Source organism: Lissotriton vulgaris, chromosome 7 (assembly GCF_964263255.1).
Source record: "Lissotriton vulgaris chromosome 7, aLisVul1.2, whole genome shotgun sequence".
Classification (NCBI taxonomy): Eukaryota; Metazoa; Chordata; class Amphibia; order Caudata; family Salamandridae; genus Lissotriton; species Lissotriton vulgaris.
The window spans coordinates 1,349,554,886-1,349,577,595 of record NC_141695.1 but is presented as its reverse complement, the minus strand read 5'-3'; the positions used below and the strand labels follow the sequence as shown (position 1 = coordinate 1,349,577,595).

Sequence of the window (22,710 nt, the reverse complement as noted above, 5' to 3'; positions counted from 1 at the left end):
CGAGTATGGAGCATTTCTCTGAACCTCACCAACCAGTCCCTGAGTTCTAGGAGAGAGACGCCGTATCCACACGCTATACCAACTACTAATAAACTCAGTGGAGGTCCTCAGAACAAGTGAAGGTTTCAAGGGCAATTTTATTCTCCTGGCACTTCTCTCAACCCCACTACTCCTGCACTTCAGCGTCAAGTTTGTATAAACAACCTGGAATCACCTCACCAACTCTTCCCATGTAGGCAGCCTCTGACTGGCAAGGCATGCAATCAGCCATCGGCCGATGGGCCTCTGGCTGAGGCCAGCTGGTGGGCCAGTTTCATGGTCTGCTAAGGACTCTACCCCTGGTGCAAAACGTGAAGAGATGCTGTTACAGCCTTAGCAAACATATACTGAGCCTGACCCCATGCACATGAAATAAGGCCAGTGGGCTAATATCATAGGCAGAATGAAAATTGGCTGTGCCATCTGTCACAGCACAAGGTGTGCCTGCACTTTGACTCCCTCCAGTGTGTGAGAGGATGGGAAGACATTAGCACTTGCTTTGCAGGAGACTGCAGCAGGGCAGAGGACTTGGGGGGTGGTGGGGATTGGTGAGGGCCAACGACGGAGCTCCTCCGTTTATTTTTGTCCCCTCCACTCAACAGGAAGAAATAAATCAGTCTCTGCTCTTCTCCTTTGTTGGCCAAATATCAACTACTGCAGTCACCAGGGACAGGTTGGGGCCTTAGTTGACTTTGAAACTGGGAAACCAGGTTAAAGTCCTAGCTTCAGATTAACATCCTGTGATTCTGGTAAAATCACTTAATCTAGATGAACCTAAAAAATGTATATGATCCTCTGAAATGTTATCTGATTCTTATCCAAAACACACCAATGCCTCTGCGCCTAGTTCGTCCTATATAAAACTGCATGTGATTAAAGTAACACAGTTTATTTTTTATTTTTTTGCATTTACTCACTATCATCATTCCCTTTCAAGAACATACATGTGATGCTAGCAGCAAGCAAAACAAAAAAACAGATGCACCTTTCACCAGTCTCGGAGCATTGGAGGGCCTATCTTAAGTACTCTAAAACATAAAATAAATATAAGAAAAGACCAGGGCGAGTGCATGAAGGCAGTCTAGATTTACGACTTGCCATATTTCCCAGCAAACATTAATCAAAACGTCCACAGCAAACGTATGGATAAAAATGCAATTAAAAGTGAGTTCCTAGTATTTTTGATAATTCTGCGCTTCTAAAGTATACTTTTTCCATTACAAGAGAGAAACTTGAACGGCGGACTGTAGTTTCCGCACCTCACGCTAGTTTCATATGCTGTAAGGGACCTGCGCAACAAGTCCCAGCACCAGCCGTCAAGTGATGCCTCTGAGTTTCACATCGTAAATGTAGCAAGAGGTAGGTGTGCGCCAGGCAATTAAGACCAAGATATCAGTATAATATTGAGAAAGTCTTTATTTCAGGTCGATTTATTTACACGATAAAAGAGCAATGAACTCAGCAAAAGTGTTCCCTTCTCACATGGAGAACTTTATCAGAGCTGAAAGTGACATGAAAATACACTTAGATAATGAAATGAAAAATTATATTTATATAGCGCGTAACTACCCGGAGGCCTCGCAGCGCTTTGACTGATTACTATGGCGGGCTACAGGGTAGATTAACACGCTTTTGCGAACAGATGAGTTTTCAAAGCTTTTCTGAATGCCATCCGGTTGTTATTCTCTCTAAGGTTCAGAGGGAGAGAATTCCAAAGTCTCCCGGCGGTGTGTGAGAATGAGCGGCCGCCCCATCGGGCTTTGTTGATTTTACTTGTGGTTGCTAGATGCAATGAGCCAGAGCGGAGGGCTCTGGACGGGGCGTAGGGCACAACTAAAGGGAACAGGATGGCAGGGCCTGTTCGATGGAAGGATTTGTGCACGATGCACATGGCCTTAAACTGTATTCTAGCAGCCACTGGGAGCCAGTGTAGTTCTTTTAGGGCTTTCTTGGCTGACTGCCAACGGGGGATGTTAAACAGTAATCGGGCGGCACAGTTTTGCGTGACCTGGAGTCTGTTGGTCACTGCTGCCGGGGCTCCTAGGTATAAAGCATTTCCATAATCCAGGCGGGAGAGTATCAGGGCCTGAACCATGATTCTCCTCGCCTGGAATGGAAGCAAAGGGAGCACTTTGCGGAGCATTTTCATTAGCCGACACAAGTGGAGGCCGTTCTGGTGGCCTGGGTCGAAAAGAATAGCGCTTTATCGAGCCAAATTCCAAGGCTCTTTATCTGAGGTTTGGGGGGAGGAGGAGCGCCTAGACATGTGGGCCAGATGGAGGCCAAGGTGGTCGGTGGAGGGTTGCCCAGTAGCATAATCTCCGTCTTCTCCCCGTTAAGTTTGAGACAGGAGGATTGCATCCACTTAGCAACAGCCTCTAGACAGGGGCCCAAGGTGTTGGACGAACCCTCAGTGTGGTCCAGAGAGACCACCAGCTGTGTATCGTCCGCGTCGGTGACAATACGCACACCGAAGGGATGGACTATCTCTGCTAGAGGTCGCATGCAGGCGTTAAAAAGTGTGGGGCTTAGGGAGGAGCCCTGGGGAACCCCACAGCTGAGTGGTTGCTTGGGGGAGACTACCTCGCCCTCAAACACCTGGAAGAATCGCTCGTCCAGGAAGGAAGTCAGCCATTCCAGGGCCGCGCCCGACACGCCCATGCCTTTCAGACGATGTAATAGTGTGGCGTGGTTAACCGTGTCGAACGCGGCACTGAGGTCGAGTAATATGATGGCTGCTTTTCCTCCCCGGTCCAGCACAGATCTAGTTTCTTCCGTCACTGCTAAGAGGGCAGTTTTGGTTCCGTGTTGAGGGCGGAATCCAGTCTGAGAGGCACGTAGCAGATTGTTAGATTCTAAATAATCTACTAGGGTGTTATTGATGTGCCTCTCAAGCAGTTTGCTCATCCAGGGGAGTAGGGAAATCGGGCGAAAGTTTGCCAAGTTGTTCTGATCTAAGGTAGGCTTTTTCAGAATGGCTTTAACCATCGCACACTTCCATGGAGCTGGGACGGAACTAGAGGTAATGGAGGCGTTAAGGACATCCAGGATGACCGGGCGAATGGCATCAATGACCTTAGTAAGAGTCTGCGGAGGTGCTGGATCATTAGGAGATCCCGAGTTGACTTTAGGGATCATTCTGTCCAATGAGGTGGAATCTAGGAGGGGGAATTTGTCAAGCGAACAGAGGACAGGCGGGTCAGAATCTATTGTGGTGGTAGACTCTGTGTCCCTGCTACCAGTGGTAAATGAGGAATAAATGGCCTGGATTTTCTGGGAAAAGAAGGTGGCAAGGTTGTTACAGCGGGTCTGTGCGCCGTCAGATGACAGACGCTCGGGGGGGGGGAAATTAGAGACTTGGCTATTTTAAAAATGTCTTTAGGGGAATTTGCAGCTACGTTGATTTTGGATTCATAAAATTGGGCTTGTACAGATTTTATTTCATTTTTGCAGAGCTTTATTGCGGCTCTATACTCTGCTTTCTTCGGATGCGAGTATTCTTGTCTCCATGCTCTCTCTAGTTTGCGGCAGGATTGTTTCATGGTTCTGAGGGCGGGGGAGTACCAGGGGGCGACTTTGGATCTTTTTATCGAGTGCAGAGATTCCTTCGGGAGAACTTGGTCAAGGGTGCTAAGAATCCAGTTGTCGAAGTTGACAGTGGCTGTGTTGGGATTAGTCATCTTCGGGGGTGGGTATTCGGTGAGAGCCAGTTTCCACTTGGGGAGCGGGAGCGAGACCCATTTTCTGCTCCAGTGTTTATTGTGATTTTGTAGGGTCGGGGGGGGGACTTGTGGACCAGATAAAGGGTATTAAAAAGTGATCGGTCCAGGGCAGTGGTATGGGTGCCTCGACAGTTAGGCTGTCTAGATTACTATAAATGTGATCTAGGAGATGCCCCTTGGTATGCGTCGAGTGAAAACCTTTCTGGAGCAGGTCAATGGCCTGGAGGTTCAATCGAAGACTGTTAGCTGATGAATTAAGCGGGTCGTCCAGATGCAGATTCAAGTCGCCCAGCAGGGTAAGATTTGCCGAGGTGAGCACTAGGTTGGCAGCTATGTCCGTCATTTTTGTGACGAAGTTGCTAAGGGTACCAGGTGGTCAATAAACTAAAATACCTGAGAAGGTGGTGGTGGGGGAGAATTCGAGAGTGAAGTGTAGGCTCTCACAGACTGCCGTAGTGGAGGGAGTGACGCGGCATCTATAGTTATCTCTGTAGATGATGGCCAACCATCCGCCTCTGCCTGTCTTGCGATCCAGTCGCTTAAGAGTGTAGCCTTGGGGGGTGGCCCATATTGTTGCAGGATCGGTTTCCAGCTGGAGCCACGTCTCTGTTAGAAAGAGGGTGTCAGGATTGAGCTCATCTATCAGCATGGCCAGTTCGGTGCAATGCTTCGGCAAAGACCGGCAATTGAGGAGGAACATCCTCCACTTGTGCATGGAGGGATGTTTCCCTGTATTCGGGGTGAACATACCCCAGTTACAAGTTTTACAACGGGCCTTCGTGTTTGTAGGAAGGACTGAATGTAAGCAAAGTGGGTTGGCGGTAGGTCGTAGTACGTGTAGGGAGGAAGCGCTGTATGAGAGGCGGTTTCCTACCATAGTGCCGGCTGGGACCAGAGGCTGGGCTCGTCTGGACGCGGACTGGCGCAGACTGGCTTTTCTTCGGCGCGTCTTTGGCGCTACCGCTGCGCGGCGAAACAGGAGTTTTATATAGATTGGGCTCGAGTAAGACTGGATCGTCAACCCAGTAAGATGGCCGCCGAGTATTGGCACCACCAGGAAGTATGAGCGCTCTGTTCTCCCTCCATAACAAACAGCCTAAATCGCTGAGGTGGACTGGGGAGTCAGCGCACAGTTCAGTTTTTATCAGCAACAGCAGTATTTTAAAAGCACAAGAACGTATTTTAAAAACGCATGCAGCAATACACAAACGGTGTTGTCACCTGGAGCGCTAGCGCAAGAGATAAGTTTCAAGATTTACTCAGCGCGTCAGCGCTGGGAGCCTAAGTAGTCAGGGCTCGAGGAAGACTGGAGCGTCAACCCAGTAAGATGGCCGCCGAGTATTGGCACCACCAGGAAGTATGAGCGCTCTGTTCTCCCTCCACAACAAACAGCCTAAATCGCTGCGGTGGACCGGGGAGTCAGCGCACAGTTCAGTTTTTATCAGCAACAGCAGTATTTTAAAAGCACAAGAACGTATTTTAAAAACGCATGCAGCAATACATAAACGGTGTTGTCACCTGGAGCGCTAGCGCAAGAGTGATCAGTTTCAAGATTGCAAGTTTTGTAAGAGTGGAAGAGATTGCCCACATAAGGCGCTCCAGGAAAATGCACTGGGAGCAGAGCGGGAATTCCCAGGTCCAGCCTTTGAGCAAAGCTCTTGAATAAAGCAAGGTAAGTGTATGTAATGAAGAACATGTCCACAGTAGGCGCTCTAGGTAATTGCACTGGACGCAGTACAGGAATTCCCAGGGTCAAATCTGGCCTGTACTCGAAGATCTTTCCGGTGCCGACTACTCGTCTTGGTGTCACTGACCACTTTTTGTATTGGAATGTTAATTTCCTACTTAACTACTGGCCCTGTAATTTTTTTTTTTTTTTTAAATTATTTCCGCAAATGTTTGTTATCATTTAGCTCCATGATAACTGAGAGGCATATTAACAAGGAACAGGGAAAATTAACGCCAAGGGCGCTTAGCGTTAATTTATTTAACGCCCGCTATCGCTGGATAATATCGCCTGATTATCGTGTTATTAACAACACTAACCGCCTAGGTGGTAAAAAATCCAGCGATAGCAGCATTTTGGGAGGTTATCGCTGGTAATGCAGAGATAAAACTACAAGGCTAGGGATATCCTTGTGGATAGCCCATGGTGGACTTAGCCATGTAATCCACCTCCCATTGGATTACATGGCTAAGTCTGAAAATTAGCAGACGTAAAAAAGCATGGTTAGCGCTGCTTTTTTTGTCTCTAACAGGGTTAGCGTGAAGCTTGATAATACGAGAAATGTCGCTTAGCGACATTTCTGCTACTATTTTGCTCTGGAACACCCACTTTGCATCTCAGAGATGCAAAGGGAAGCGTGGTGAAAAAGGGTGCTAACATGCGCTTTGGCATGTTAGCACCCTGTTGTTGATATAGAGATATTTTTATCTCTGCTTCTTTGACTTTTAAAGCCAAAAAAGCGGAGATAAAGCCCTTGTTAATATGCCTCTAAGTAAGCAGTGTATTGCGAAAGGTTGCGCTCCGAGAATGTGGAAGATTTTTGGGGGTTGCCCTTGCCTAATTGCGGCCCCAATCCAACCCTGCATTTAGGAACAATTTGACCAACCCGACAAGCAACCCAGAACTGCAAGAATGAGACAGGCAAAGACCTATAGGGCCGCAGGAGGAGCAGTGCACATCACAAACACAAATACTGACACCATGACACTGCTGGGACTCGTAGTGAGACCTTTAACTTTGTAAATAATATTTAAAATTCGGAAAAATATTCATAGTTGGAAGTGTTACTTTTAAACGATGAAAAGGTATGGATCTCGCTGACGCGTCACGGCTAGTTTTGTTTTGTTTGGCTTTTCTGTCTCTGAAATTGGCCAACGCGCACATATGTACACAAGACTATAAAAGGCCCTCACAACGAAGGATCGGTAACCACTCCCATGAGCTCCATCTTGAGTATGACGCATGAGAGATATTTTAGCCACAATGCCCCCACCCTCCGAAATGAGCACAATCACTGCTCTTCCCAAAAGAATACAAAATAAGTGGCATATTATCAAGCCCTTTATCGCCGCGTGTGCCGATATTGCGGCGATATCTGCATCGCCCTATTATCAAGGCAGCGTTAAGTCAATTAACGTGGCTTAAAGCCACGTTAATTGACTTAACGCAGCCTTGGTAAAAGGGCCCCTTTCACGATAAACTCATCGTGAAAGGGGGTGTGCAGTGGGTGATGCGGTGGGCGTTCCACCGCAACACCCATTCACTTCAAAAGAGGCGATAATAGGTGGCAGCGCCGAATTTAAGAACAGGAAAGACGCGTTCTTAAAGTGGCGAAACGAGGAGAAATGCTTCATTTCTCCTCGTTTCTGCTTTTTCAATGTGTGCTGTATTGTGCAGCACACAAGGCAAAAGCAAAATGCCAAGGTTTGTTTATGTACAGGAAGGTGTTCCTTCCTGTACATACACAAATTATTTTTTTTTAATGCCAATTTGTAACTTTCATGTGTGCTTCATGAAGCAGCACACATGTAAGTTACAAAATGGCATTTAAGGTTTGTTTATGTGCAGGAAGAAACACCTTCCTGTACATAAACAAACCTTCCCTGCCTGCGCTGGTGATAAGTTGTAAAACCTACCGCCATCGCAGGGGGAAACGCTAGGCTGCACCATTCCTTGGTAATATGGTGCCGCCTCGCGTTTCCGAAGTGGCGAAGAGAGGCGTTAATTAAGCCAAGGGCAGGCGGCTAACACCTCTCTTCGCCACTTTGTTGCTAATATGCCCCTAAGTTCTCATAAATCTCCGTTGTCTTGGGGACTTATCATAAAGGTATGGATCCCAGTGCGGTTTCCGCACCTGTAAGACACCACGTTAAATCTCTTTCTGGAGAGACCTGGGTGCATAACAGACGACGTAATTTCTTATGCCAGTGATTCTACTAACAAAGCCGATAAACACACGAATGAGCCGTGCAAGAGCAAGAACTTAGAACTGAGACGTATCTTTAAGGCACAGGCGTAGAGTATGCGGAAGTGCTAGTTGTAAATTAAAAAAAAAATGGAGACTTACAATTCGAAAAACAAAATACCTGCCACCCGAAATCCATCGTATGCGTTCACCGTAACACAGGCGTACAATAATTCTATTTCAGGACAGGAGGCTCCGATTATGCTTAGTCTCATTTCTTTACTGACACATAGCAGCCAATCACATTACAGTAAAGAAAAAACAGAGAAATACGTCATGTATGAACCTAGGGCAACCATAGAGTACACCCATCGTATATAAACAGTCTCAGAGGTAACCACTTCCTCTTTCTTTGCTGCTCCGCAGCCAGTTAAGTGCATACTTGTTATTCTTTTACTGTTTAACTTGTATTGTTGGTTTCATTAATTACCGCTTTGTGCGCGCTGTATATTGTTGCTTTGGCGCTTATTTCCGCGCTCTTGCTGCCGTCTTGGTCGTCTTTCCATACACTCGGCCGGCGCGTCGGTGGGAGCGTGTGTCACCTCCCGGGGTCGGGCACTTGCTGCCGTTTGTCCCGTACTTTGGTGGAGGGAGTTGGGGACTGTCCTGCCTCGCGCGCGTTCAGCGCGAGCCGGCTCCTTGGCTGTCGGGCGAGCCGTGTGTCTGCGCATGCGCGACCTTTGTCCCTAAGGGCTTTTCCTCGCGCAGCTGTGTTTTCTGTCAACACAGCGCCGGCTCTTGAACGCGTCTGTTGACGTTTGCGCCCACTGCCTGTCAGCTTGTCCCTTTTGACGCCGGAGCTTGGAAAAAGGTCCCGGTTGTGAAATTGCATAGGCTTTGCCTAGAGTGGTGATTTTTGGTCGGCAAGCCTCCCTCCACGCTTTAACTCTTGTGTTCTAAGCAGTTTTTTCCTGCTTTTCTTGCTGACTGTGAGGTTTTTCACTCCCTCGGACTGTGTCACTGACATACCGGATTCCTTGTCACCTAGTGGGCTGATTTACTACACTCCCAGTGTACCATGAGTGGCTCCTATCATTTTGAGGAGGAAGGTGACTTTGAGGAGGAGGGGTCTGACTTTTTTGAGCAGGACCTGGTGGAGGCACTCGACAAAGGGGTGCAACTCTCTATGAATAGGGCAATGGCTCGCGCCATTACCCCCCTGAAGCGCCATTTGACGCAATATGCGCAACAGCAAGGTTGGCTTCCCTCAAAGAAGTCCTCATCTCCTGGTAATCCCCATTCTTCGGACTTTAGGAAGTTGGCTCGGTCCTTGTCCTCTAAATCCAAGACTGTCCCTGTATTGGTAGAGAGCGACGACCATGATGCTTCCTCCTCCTCGTCGGAGGTTTTGCCTCCTCCTCCCAAGAAACGCAAATGCAAAGAACATTTTGTGGATGCCTCCTCGCGGCCTCCTGTTTTAACTTTTGAGCCCGAGGATATTGTGCACCCGAATTCTTCCGCCTGGCTTCCCTCCCCGGCTGTGGCTGAGTATGTTCAGCAATATATCAGGCACCCTTTTGATAAAGATGTACGAGCGCGTCTTCGCTCAGAGTGTCCGCGGCCAGATTTGGCGGACAACCTAGCGGACACGCCGGAGGTCGACCCTACCATTCTTACATACATGACCAAATTTTCCAAGGACCCCAAAAAGGGTCTAGATCGTTCCTGGCGGGCTTGTCAGGATAAGGTTTTGGACCTTTTAGGTCCTATCACAAAAATGTTGGACCTGGGCTTCCGGGCCAAGGAAGCATCCTCCACTGTTGACCCTGACGAGCTCATTCAGTGGGCACAGCGAGCCGTCTGTTTTTTAGGGAACGCCAACTGTGCCCTATCAAGTGAACGCCGGCGTTCTATTCTTTTGAAACTGGACCCAAAATTGTCCGAACTTTCTTCATCTGAGGCAGGGGCTGCTGCCCAGGGTCTTCTTTTTGGTCAATCCTTTTTAAAAGAGCTCACCCATTTTGTCAACACTTTTAGTAGTATTGACAAGGCACAGGCCTCTTTAAAACGGGCCATGCGTCCGGTTTTTAACAAGGCCGGACGAAACTGGGGACGTTCGTCCGGCCGTGGTCAATACCACTCCACTCAACATGGGAACCAGTCCCAAAAAGGAGGCCATCAGGATTCCGGTTATGCCCAGCGGTCTCACTTCTACCCTTCCAAAAAAGGACGTGGACAGTTCAAGAAAGGAGGCTCAGGTGGCTACTCTGGCGGACGTCAAGATTCCGCCGCTTCAGGTGAGGCTTCTTCCTGCATGCAGTGTTGTTCTGGGGGGCAGGATCCGCCATTTTCTAGCCAATTGGCGCGCAATCTCAGGCGATGCTTGGGTGCTGGAAACAGTTCAGGGATTCAAAATCGAATTCTATCATCCCATTCACCAATCTCGTCCTCCCTTCCCTCTTCACTTCTCACAGGAAAGTCAGGAGTTCATCACAGAGGAACTCAAGTCTCTGGTGTTGAAGGGGGCCATTGTGCCGACAGTCCGTCATCCGCAGGGCTTTGCCAGCTCGATCTTTCTGGTGGACAAGAAGGGAGGAGGTTCTCGGTTGGTCCTCAATCTGAAGGACTTCAATACGGGGGTAGTTTACAGGCACTTCAAGATGGAGGGTATCCATCTGTTGAGAGACCTCTTAAGGGAACGGGATTGGATGGTTCGTTTGGACCTCAAAGATGCTTATCTTTCGGTCCCGATCTTCCATCCACATCGCCGTTTTCTGCAGTTTCAGTGGCAGGGGACTTGGTATCAATACCAAGTCCTTCCCTTCGGCCTTTCGTCGGCACCGTGGTGCTTCACGAAGCTGTTACGTCCTGTAGTGGAATCGCTCCGCAGTCGTGGGGTTCGTTTGATCATTTATTTGGACGACATCCTCCTTCTGGCGGATTGTCCGGTCCGACTAATGACTCATCTGGACTGGACCATAGATCTTCTCCAGTCCCTCGGATTTCTGGTGAATGTTCCCAAATCTGTGCTTCATCCTTCTCAGGTCATCGATTTCTTGGGGTTCAGAGTCAACTCCATCACTTGTCAGCTGCTGCTGCCCCAGCAGAAGATTCGCTATATCAAGAAAGAATTGAATTCCATTATCTCGAGTCCGACTGTGTCATTGAGGTTGTTAGCACGAGTAGTCGGGCTTCTGGCGTCTTCTCTGCAAGCAATATTTCCAGCGCCGCTACATTATCGGGCCCTTCAGCGCCTGAAGATCCAGCATCTGCAGCGGGGCCTCCGGTATTCCGATTTGATACCCCTCTCGGAGGAGGCCAAGCTGGAGATGCAATGGTGGTTGGATCACATGGAGGCCTGGAACGGCAGAGCCCTCTTCGGCTCCTCCCCGGAGATTGTGATCGAATCGGATGCCAGTCGTTGGGGCTGGGGAGCCCGTTGCGGTCCGGTCTCGACGGGGGGACGGTGGTCTCCGCGGGAACTTTCGCTCCACATCAACTGTTTGGAGTTGCTGGCGGGGTCATTTGCGATCAAATGCCTGTCGCCTCTTCAATCCCACTGTTGCATCCTTCTCCGGATGGACAACGTCTCCGCAGTGCGTTACATCAACAAACTGGGGGGAACTCGGTCGCGATTGTTGGCAGAGATTGCCAAGGAGTTCTGGCATTATTGCCTCCAACACAGGATCACTGTTATTGCAGAGTACCTTCCCGGGTCTCGCAATATAGTGGCGGACTGGAACTCCAGACATCTGAGGGACTTCAGCGACTGGAGACTCCACCCCAGGGTGTTTCGCCAACTGCTTCGCAACTGGGGTCCGTGTCTGATCGACCTCTTTGCGTCCCGGCTCAACGCCCAACTTCCCCAGTTCTTCAGCTGGCGACCGGATCCGGAGGCTCTTGCCACCGATGCTTTCCTTCAGACGTGGCCGACATCACTCTGTTATGCGTTTCCCCCATTTATGATGCTCCCGAGGGTTCTGGCCTACGTGACGCGCTTTCAGGCGGAATTGATTCTGATTGCCCCTCTCTGGAGGGCTCAGCCGTGGTTCCCTGTTCTTCTAGAGATGGCATGCGACCTGCCCTTTCTTCTTCCTCAGAGAGCGAATCTCCTTCTAGATCCATTGCAGAATCCGCATCCCCTGGTTCAGTCCGGCTCCCTCCTTCTCCTGGCGTGGCGAATTTCGGGGAACGTTGGACGGTGCCAGGCCTTTCTGAGGACGCTGCCAGATTCCTCAGCAATGCCTGGGCCCCTAACACTCACAAGCGCTACAGAAGTTCCTGGAAGCGTTGGAGTGATTGGTGTGCTCAACGGCAAGTTGATCCCACATCGGCTGATGTCTCTTTGATATGCAATTTTTTGTCCTCTCTGTCCTCTTCTTCGGGTTTGGCTTATTACACAGTCAACAATTTCCGTTCCGCCATCTCGGCGGGTCATCTTCCTGTCAATGGCAAGCCAGTTGGGGAACATCCTCTCGTAGCCCAACTTCTGAAAGGAATTCGTATGGCTACTCCTCCTAAGCCTAAATATGTTTCCCTATGGGATGTTTCTGTGGTACTTCGTTTTCTAGAAGCTTGGCCGATTAATTCCTTATTATCTCGTAAGCAACTTTCAGCCAAGCTTACTATGTTACTGTGTTTGCTTTCCTGCAAACGCATTTCTGACGTCCGCGCTATAGATCTAGCGGGTCGTAGTTTCACGCCTGAGGGTGTTTCCTTTCGCCTTTCCCGGCGCACAAAAACTAACACGGAAGTTATTTCGTATCCTTCTTTTCCGGCTCGACCCAACCTTTGTGTGGTTCAATGCCTTAAGGAGTATGAGGTGAGTACTTCTCTTCATCGATCTGATATGCAGGGCCAATTGTTGATTGCCTTGCAAAAACCCTTTCGTCCCGTTGCTCCAGCCACTTTGGCCCGTTGGGTAAGATGGCTTATGGAGGAAGCGGGCATTGATGTTTCTGTTTTTGGTGCTCACTCGGCTCGGGGAGCCATGGCCTCTAAGGCTTTTTCATTGGGGGTCTCTTTATGTGACATTATGAAAGCGGCTGATTGGTCCTCAGATTCAGTGTTTAAGACATTCTATTTCAAGCCTGTTCCTACTGTTGCTTCTGTTGTGGTGGATGAGCTTTGAACAAGCATAATCGGAGCCTCCTGTCCTGAAATAGAATTCAAAATTTGCTAACATTCGTGCCAAGAATTTTCAATTCTATTAAGGACAAGGAGGCGAGGATTATCCCACCCTTTGTATATGCATATATCTATTATATTGTTACTATGCAATGCTTCATAGTTCTTTCCTGATGCAATGTAATGAATGCTTTGATTTCTGCTCTACCCACCCTTTATTTGCTCATGATTACACAGGATGTGTATTACAGCTTTGTGTCTCTTTTCAGGTTCTGATCCCAAATGAAGTTGCTCCGGCTCCGCCTTTGTGGAAGTTCTGCTGCGAGTTTCTTCTTCTCGTTGGACTGCTTCTGTTCTTGTGGCTTTTGGAAGTTCCTCCTCCTCCTCGTTCGGATTTTGGACCTTTCGGATGATGTTCTCCGTGGTTTTCTAATGTTCAATTGGTTCTTCCTACTGGATTTGGACAAAGAAAGAGGAAGTGGTTACCTCTGAGACTGTTTATATACGATGGGTGTACTCTATGGTTGCCCTAGGTTCATACATGACGTATTTCTCTGTTTTTTCTTTACTGTAATGTGATTGGCTGCTATGTGTCAGTAAAGAAATGAGACTAAGCATAATCCTCGCCTCCTTGTCCTTAATAGAATTGAAAATTCTTGGCACGAATGTTAGCAAATTTTGAAATATATCTTCTCGTCTTTGAAAATTACGTTTTCCGACAGACCGCTCCCTTGTCTGCCTAACGCCCGTAAAAGTCAAGCATGCGAAAAAGAAACCGAAACTTACTTATCAGGTCTCTCCGCCCTCCGTGCCACATGACCACTTGCTCTCTCAGCTTTGCTAAATTTCTTTTAACTATTTTCGGGCAAGTTTCCCACCATTCGGGAAAACAAGAAAAGTGGATCTTGACGTAAAACGTATACATAAAATTACAGTGGCCCTGATTTCAACCTTTAAGAAAACTGGGACCTACCAATAGCCCTACCTTTATTTCTACTTTATATTAGAAATACTTGGAGTGAACAGACCTCCCGCATTTCCCCGGACGGACAGTCCAGGGTGTGACTGTTCTGGAGCCCCGACGCTTTCTGTATTTGAAATACATGTACCGGTGTTTGGGATAAAGGTCGGGTACTTTAGCAAAGCAGAATTGAAAGGTACGATCTCCTTTCACAGGCGCCTTTGAAGACTGAAAAAACAAGCATTGGCATCGCCAATAGGTCTCGCCTTTGGGACCTTATAAGTGTTTAGCCATGCAACGTGAACAAAGGATATTGTGCTGCGTAACTAAATATTTATAAGGTCCCAAAAGCGATACATATTTGCTATGCCAATGCTTGTTAAATTCTTCCTACTCCAAAGGAGTGGTCATTAGAGTGCAGAGTGGTGTACTGTTTCAGACTTTAGCAATAATACAGGACCCACTAGGACGTTACTTGATGGTGTGGCGGGGAAGGTTAGATGGACAAGAAAAGTGTGTGAGCTAAAAGGAGCAAATTCAGCTTTCTTTCAAAGTTGGATAAAGCTTACCCAAGATGGAACCCCCCAAGATGCGGGCAGGGGTTTTATCTGGGTAGTGTCAAGGATGTTGACAGACACACCTTTAAGACAGGCAAGGAGCACATAATCACAAGACTTAACTAAATTGACTAGCAGTCTAAAAATTATTATCTGGAGCAAACAACACAGGGAAGAATGTGGCCCTCCCTTCAATTTACGATACTTGAGTTCTATAGCAGAATAGACCATTTGTTTGCAAGTAGTGAGGTGTGCCAAGGATGTAGTAAGGTTAGATATTTGGATTTCTGTGACTGTGAGAGAAGTTCCACTATGAACGGAAATGGAATGGAAGGGCACAGAGATATACAAATGAGGTCCAGGGACCACAACCTCTGCAGACAGTCGCATGTGATTATGATCCCTTTGTTGAAGAAGCAGCAGAATGGGAGGTAATCCATAATGGACAGAACATTTCCACTTCAGGCCAACTGTGTATCCCAGAGCTCCTGCAACAGAAACTAAACAGCAGGCAGTGTGCAGGAACTTGGGTGGAGAAGAGGTCTAACCACGGGGTGCTCCAGTGGGCAAATCTGTATTTCTGAACAGATCTGGCAAAGTGGCAAACACTGCAGACTTCAGAACCATGCCTCCTCTTGGTGAAGACATCACTTGTGGTCGGTAAGGTGTAAATCTTGCGGGACTCAACCTAGAAAGTTCAATCAGCCATCTTCTTTTCCCCCAGAAAATCTAGATTATTTATTACATGTTTCAACATTCCCCCCAAACTCGGGCAAATCGCTATAGCGACAAGTTGGCGGCCACTACTCTGACCTCGTTGAGCGCATTTCTTGCACTGATACTAGACAGTCTTTTAGAAATGTTGAGCAAAATTAAATCTAGCACCCCAAAGAACTTGCCCCCCCACACACATTTTGGCTTAAACAGCCGAGGTGATTGAAATGGTAAATCGCTCCCTCACCACGGACTTCATCCTGGTGGCAAGGAAACATGCCATCACTAAGTACTCTTGAACAAATCAATTCTAGATCCTCTCAAACTTGGAAATTACCATCTGATCTCCCTCTTGCCTGGTATATGCAAAATCTTAGAAAAAGAGGTTAACTCTTCGCTCTCGGAATTCCTAGAGAATCACAATATCCTGCATTCAACTCAGATGTATTTGGTCTCTATCATGGTACTGAAACCGCCCGTTTAACGGTTGCAGAAGAAGCTAAAAGGCCTCTTGATCAAGGTGGTTCTGCTGTGCAATTATTCTTCTCGATCTCAGCTTTTTTTTTTTTTAATCTTTTTTATTAAGCAAGCTCAAGTTGAACACATACTTTTCATAGTTAATCATGCATGCAATACAGTTGTCAAATTTGTGTCAAATTTGTTGAATGTCAAGTACATTCATCGACCCCCTAAGAGCCTCCCAAGGGTCTGCTACAAGAGTTTATGGCTCAATCCACAACTTTATGTATATATTAAACAGGCAAGATTGATTATACATTTAGTACACACTTGTAGGCACCTTAACTCCCTCTGTTTTTGCGCCACTGCGACCAGACCTTCTCCCACTTCTTCAAGCAGCCCCTACTTTTGTATACTGTTTCTTCTGCTCGCTGGCTCCAGTCCAAATCGTTTTTCCACTCCACCGCTAATGGCGGCTTGGGTGCTCCCCACGAATATATGACGATACAACGAATTCCGTTGCAACGCATGCCTTTACCACGCATGCGTTACAACGGAATTCGTTCACCACGCATAACATTTACCACAATTACTAGCGTGGTGACGTCATAGTCGTTAAGAGAAAGCGGGAGTTTATTTTCCGTTTTCTCTTAAACGACGCTGATACCCGACGTGACTCCAGGTGAGTTTCTTTTTTGGGGGGGAGACCCCCCCAAGCCCCCCCCTTTTTTTTACCTTTACCACATATACCTTTACTACAAACCTCGTAGTACAGTTATGCGTGGTGAAGGCTTTCGTGTTAACCACGCATGCGATGTACTGCATGCGTGGTTAACGATTTCGTTGTAAAGGCTTCGTTGTAATGGCCGTTTCCCCTCCCCACAGTATAGCAATATTTCGCTTAGCCACACCCGCCGCCAATGTCAGCCAAATATTAATATACTTGAGTCTCTCTGATTCTCCTTTGATCAGCTCAGCGTTTGATACTGTAAGCCATATTATCCTGGCTAACAGACTACAGAGAGCTGAAAATACTGGAACCGCCATGGCCTGCTTCAAGTCATTCTTGGAAGACAGGACCTTTCAGGCCTTTGATGGGGAGTGCACTTGCGCAGTTTTTCCTTAAAATGTGGAGTCCCTCAGGGCTCCTTGTTGAGCCCTACTCAACCACTTTTGGGCTTTAGAAGTGCTTCATAGAATAGCATAGTCACTCAGTGTGTTGTGGGGTTATCAGATTTTGAGTCGTCATGCTGTAACATACTGCTTTTAGGAGGAACAGAGAGGAGAGGAGAAGGAACTTCAAAAGGAAGCAGACCCCAACATAAACGTTAAAGACTCAGACTGTAAATCACATTTGGTGTCTAGAAATGGAATATAAGAAGGGGAGCCTGAGATCCCAAAATTTGTCAGGTGTCAAGCAGCTACTGGGGCTGTGTGAGTAGGAGACGCCTTGAAAGGCTCTGCCTGTGCCTAAGAGTGGGGGCCAAGGCCTGCTAAGTTCCCATCTGGGCGAGGAAACGTCACCCACGAAGTCCAAGACCACCTACCCCTGAGCCTGGAGCACCAGTGCCTGCCTGCTTGCTAAGACCAGTGTGTACTGTGAAGAACAGGAGAGTGTTGGAGGGAGCAAGGTCCATTGGGGAATCCTGGCAAGTAGATCCCAGTAGCAAGGTGTGAGGAGATGGCTGTTGCACTGATCGGGTCGTTGCTTGTCAGCAGGGAAAGGTAGCGACCCATGTATGCCAGAGAAGGACCGCAGTGAAGTAAGCCATCATTGTCGCTGCACCGAACAGGTCATCACATGTGTGAAGTGCGATGTCAGTGACCCCATATGTCTGGTGGGGCCGCTATGTAGAGTATTGTCATGCTGAGCGAGCCGTAGCCCATGTGCGGTGGTAAGCCAGTGACCCCGTATGTCAGGTGGGGCCATCGTGAGGAGAACCGATGTCCCAAACAGGTTGGAGACCATGTGCAGTGGAGAGATGGTGACCACGTATGCCAGAGGGAGCCACCAGGACCAAAGAAGAAGTGTGACCTGGTAGAGAATGACATCAGAGAAGAGAGGCTACCGTGATGGCCCTAGCAAACCTGAACCATGTGTGAGGACCAGTGCCAAGATCTTCACACGTCCCCCCCACTACTCGTGGGAAGAGCTAAAAAAACTATCCTCCCTGGAGGAGCATCAGAAACACCCCAGCTGCTCCTGCGGGAGGTCTAGTAGTGAGGAAGGAGTAGTTTCTTTTCTGTAACTCCAGTTCTGTAGTAGGGGTATCTCTGTTATAGTCATAATCTAGTGAATAGCCCCTCCCATGTGCGTGGACCCCGGAGCAATCAAAAATAATCTCTAAAGTGTCGAAAAAATGCAGAACTGCATAGACACTTAAGAGAGAATTTAAAGACATATAATGCAGCCCATAAAAGGCTACACTGTCCAGTACTTCAGCTAGAAATTCCACCAAAGATCCACAAAAACAGCAAAGCCTGTCCAGATTTCCATTGTCTTCAGTACAAACCCCTCTGGAATATAGAGAGGAAGACATGGACAGACAAGCCCCATAGGCTGCCATTATGTGTCTCAGAAGAGGGTACTGTGCCTTTAAGAGAACTTTCCAGAACTTCACAGTATCCCAGAATGCCCTGCAGGTCTCTAATTCTTTCAGTTCTTTTTGAAGGCGTAACACGCCAGACCTGTAGCATTTCTCACATGAATATCTCTCACTCTCTCCACCGGGGAGGAGGGCGGGCGCTTATGACTATAACAGAGATACCCCTACTACAGAACTGGAGTTACAGAAAAGAAACTACTCCTTCTGGTTGCTCCCCAATTATTGATTCCCTTTCTCTGCTCCCAGAATGCTTAACCACTGTTATAAGGGAAGTAAAGCTGTTGAGGGGAGGAAACGTATTCATCAAACCGATATCCTCTATACAACAAGAACATCTAAAACCCACTGAGGCCCTTGCCAAGCAGAACACAAATACAAATGAAAGAGAGGCGCCAACTACAGGAACAACTGCTGGCCCAACGAAGCCGAACGGTCATCCCCTGAGCGCGCAACCACAATCAAACCTGACGGCCGAAAACTGCCCCCCCTCGTCACCAACCGGACATACAATTAGGCATGATCAGCTTGAGCCTGTGCAAACAAATAGTCCCATTTCTCAAAGCGAATCAACATTGGGTGCCCTCCCAGGGCCAGTCCCACCACGCAGCAAGAGAGAGCGCAAGCGTCAGCGCAAAGCCAGAAACAAATTTAGGGCAAACTCCAACATGGTCCATCACGATCTCTATCCTATCTTCAAAAAACCCGAAAATAAAAAATCCCCCGTCAAAAATAACACCGTAGAGCAACGGACTATCCCCAAGGAAGCTACCTTGGAAAAACTCACCCAAGAATCAGTGATGAGCCCACAGGACCAAAGTAAACAAACCACGGTCCCAGAAACAACCAAGGACAGTGCCCCCACAGAAACCACCAGGGAGAACCCAGTGACGGCAAGTACAACCGGGCCAAAGACGACACCAGAAAAATCTAGGTCACCGACGTCTCTCACTTCCCCGGGAAAAGAAAACACAAGGGTAAGACTTAATTATTGCAAAACCATCTGCAACGACCCTGCAGCTCAGATCAGTCACAATCTACATTTGAAGAAGGCTCCGCAACGACTGTCACAACAGCTACATGAAACCAAACTGGAAAGGACAGCCGAAAATCCCAACATTAAGCCCACAAGTGTTCCGGAATTAATCATCAATGACCCACTGCGCCATCAGATTCTTCTGGCTCCTGAATATAAATCCAAAGGACGGCACGACATTCTTAACAGATCCAATCTGTTAAAACTAGCAGAAGGAATCCCGGGACTAACTGGCCTGACCTCGAACAACATAGAATCCATCGAATTTCTCCCCCCTCGAGGAAACCAACCCTCTGAGGTTACAGTGGTGACTTTCTTCTCGGCCAGCTGGGTAGGAGCTTTTCTTGAACAGAAGCCAATTCTGCGGAACTGGGGAATTAGAGTACACCCCTACTCCACCCCTGGGTACCCCACCTCCCTGCTAACAAGATCGACTTCACCTAGCCACCTGGCAACAACAAACAAAATAAGACGCACGAGACCCTACTCGATCTTAAAAAATGCGTCAGGGTACGACGTTGAATCAAAAGGCCCCGAGCAAGGCGAAGACAATGCGGAATCTAATTACAGCTGGGGGTGGCTGCCAGCAATCCTGTCATCAAAACACCCAAACTGACCGCCAGCTGGTGAAATGCTTGCAGAATCACACAATCCCTCCAAGAAACCCCCCTCAGCGGCGGACAGACAGCACAAAAGAGACAACAACCAAGGGCGGCCACCATTCTCACTGTGCTCATGGAACATCAGCGGACTTCACCAAAAAACCTCAAACGTGGATACCATGGCTTTCTTGTGTAAACATGCAGCAATCGCTCTACAGGAAACCTGGGCAACGGCAGACCACCCCATAGAAGGATACATCGAATTCCGAAAATCAGCACTCAGGCACAGCCAATTTGGTCACCTCAAAGGCGGTCTGTCCATATACATCTCAAACAACTTAAAAGGAGCCTTCAATCAACTCCACTTTGAAGAAGATTGGCTACTTGGGGTAAATATCAATCCTTGGAGGAGGCAGCGCTCACTCCTTCTCGTCAATGTGTACATCAACCCCAGCTCTTGTACAAAAAAAGACCATCTGGCCCGATTGTGTGAGATCATGGATGACATCGCCATAGAATATCCCAACTCGGACCGCATCATTACGGGAGATTTTAACACAAATCTTTTTCAGGGGAATGTTGCAGACATGGACAGGCTGGACCCTATTAATATCATCGAGGCCATGACTCAATCTAAACCCCTGAAGCAAGCCCCAAATATATTAGGTGAGCTCACTGTGACAAGATTTTACAACGCAGGCTACCTGGTAGTGAATGGTAGGTCAACAAGTGACTCACCTCCAAACTGGACCTGGTCGAACGGAAGAAAAAAGTCTTACCTTGATTTTACCATCTGTAATTCAGAACTACTGTTTAAATTGAACAGTTTCTGTATCCACCAACGGTCTGAAAGTGACCACAGGCCGCAGGTTACCACCCTCACCACACACCAGGATCTCCACAAAGTGGCACCTATAACCTACATGGGTATTTATACCGAAAATCTAAAGCCCCTCAAATGGAATGAATCCAATAGCCAGAGTGTTTTAAAAACAAGCAAGGACTTCATAATAGGCAGCCTCGACAAAGGCGCCAACCCGATATGGAAATGGTCGCAGTTGAGCCTTCATCTGATCAAATCATATCCAGCGACAACGCAGAGACCAAATCGTTCACCACCAGCAGGGGTTGCATCCGCCACCGTCTTGAAACCACTAAAGAGAGCAAGGAACAATGCATTGAGGATGGCTTCAAAATTCCCGGGGAACAGCGCCTTCCTGGCCACATACCACCATGCCCAAAAAGCATTTAGGAGGGCAGTTTCCCAAGAGAAACAGGCTCAGGAAAACCAATATTGGGTAAAATTACTGTGGGAAAGCAAACAAAAAAACTCAAGGAAATTCTGGTCCCTTGTTAACCACACCAACCTGAACCTAACAAACTCTGGCTCAGCCAACATCCAGGAAGCAGAATGGGCAACATACTTAACAGCTCACTTTCAGGCACAATACCATCATGACTGCACTAGACCACCGAGGGTACACGGGAATGGAGCTGATGTATCATTGAACACCGCCCTCAGTACAACCCCAGGCCACAACGCTGTACTTGTACTAACAGAGGAACGAGTGGTCAAAGCAGTGACAAAAGGAAGACAAGACGGAGCACCAGGCCCGAATGGCCTGCCACAAAGGCTATATAAATCAGACATCCCTTTCTGGTCCACGGTCCTATTAAATCTCTTTAACTACACCTTGAGGTCATCGACAATCCCGGACTCATGGAGGGGCGCAATAATCCATCCCATTCACAAAGCTGGATCCCGAGCTATGCCGAACAACTACAGATTAATCGCCCTACTGGATATAGAGGCGAAACATTTTGCAGGACTAATTCTGGAGGACTTGAGGCAATGGGCAAAGGATAACGATCTGATTCCTCTGAATCAAACAGGGTTTGTCGCCAAATCAGGTACCATGACAAACTTACTGGCAGTTTCCACTATCATCGACAAAGCTTTACTAACACGCAGGCTGGTCTTTTGCTGCTTTGTTGATTTCAAAGCAGCATTTGATAGAGTACCCAGGGCGGCCCTTTGGAAAAAACTGACTCAGTGGGGTATTCCAAACAAGATACTGAACCCAATCATTCAACTCTACTCTGACACCTGGGTTCGAGTGAAGCTAGGGTCCGGCTCGCATCTATCGCGAAAAATCATGACCTCACGTGGTGTCAAACAAGGATGCGTACTGGCCCCCCTTCTCTTTAACCTATTTATAGCCGACCTGTCAAGTACCCTAGATAAGGTAAACAGCCACCCACCTAAAATAGGAGGTGCGGCACTATGCAACCTTTTATATGCCGATGACCTGGCCCTGTTTAGCCTTACTAGAGTAGGGTTACAAAGGCTTCTTGATGCACTGTCGCAATACACGTTTGATAACCATCTAGAAATTAATATGGAGAAAACCCTGATAGTACCATTTGGTAAGAAACGCTACAGTGGCGGTGGCTGGTCAATCAATAAAACAAGTCTTACGATTGACCAATCATACAAATATTTAGGCGTTCACTTGGACTCCAGGGGCAACTTCACAAAGCAAAGCAGTGCGATCACAGCCAAAACTACGGCTCTAGGGGTATCCCTGGCCAAACTATCAAAGAAACTCTCAGGCCCAACCTTTGCCCCCTTACTAGAAGTCCTTAGAGCAAAGATTGGGCCAACACTCTCATACGGCATAGAGATCTTTAAAGGTAAAATGAATACTGCCCTAAACAAACACACCACTAAAATCTACAGAAAGGCACTTCACTTGCCGAGCACCGCCTCCCCGGCCCAGATTAGATTAGAGCTAGGACTAACTAACTATGAAGCCTCCAATGTCGGCACCTATCTTAAGCTGTGTCACAAACTAAGACAGGCCGATCAAGGTACACTAGAATCTTTAACCTGGAAAGAAATCAATGAGACCAACCCAGGGGGAACATTTGGCCGCCTCTTGAATGACTATATTCTCCAAATGTCAGTTGCCGAACTCT

At 47.8% G+C, this 22,710-nt stretch overlaps 1 protein-coding gene across 1 annotated transcript in view; it reads right to left on the bottom strand.

The window, feature by feature from the left end:
• The window catches only part of LOC147703669 (butyrophilin subfamily 1 member A1-like), a 349,015-nt gene extending 341,121 nt beyond the window's left edge, over positions 1-7,894 (bottom strand). Inside the window, exon 1 of the mRNA XM_086932015.1 lies at positions 7,835-7,894. The gene's annotated coding sequence lies outside the window, so the exon portion shown is untranslated. The remainder of the gene's footprint in view (positions 1-7,834) is intronic.
• Positions 7,895-22,710: the final 14,816 nt, after the last annotated feature.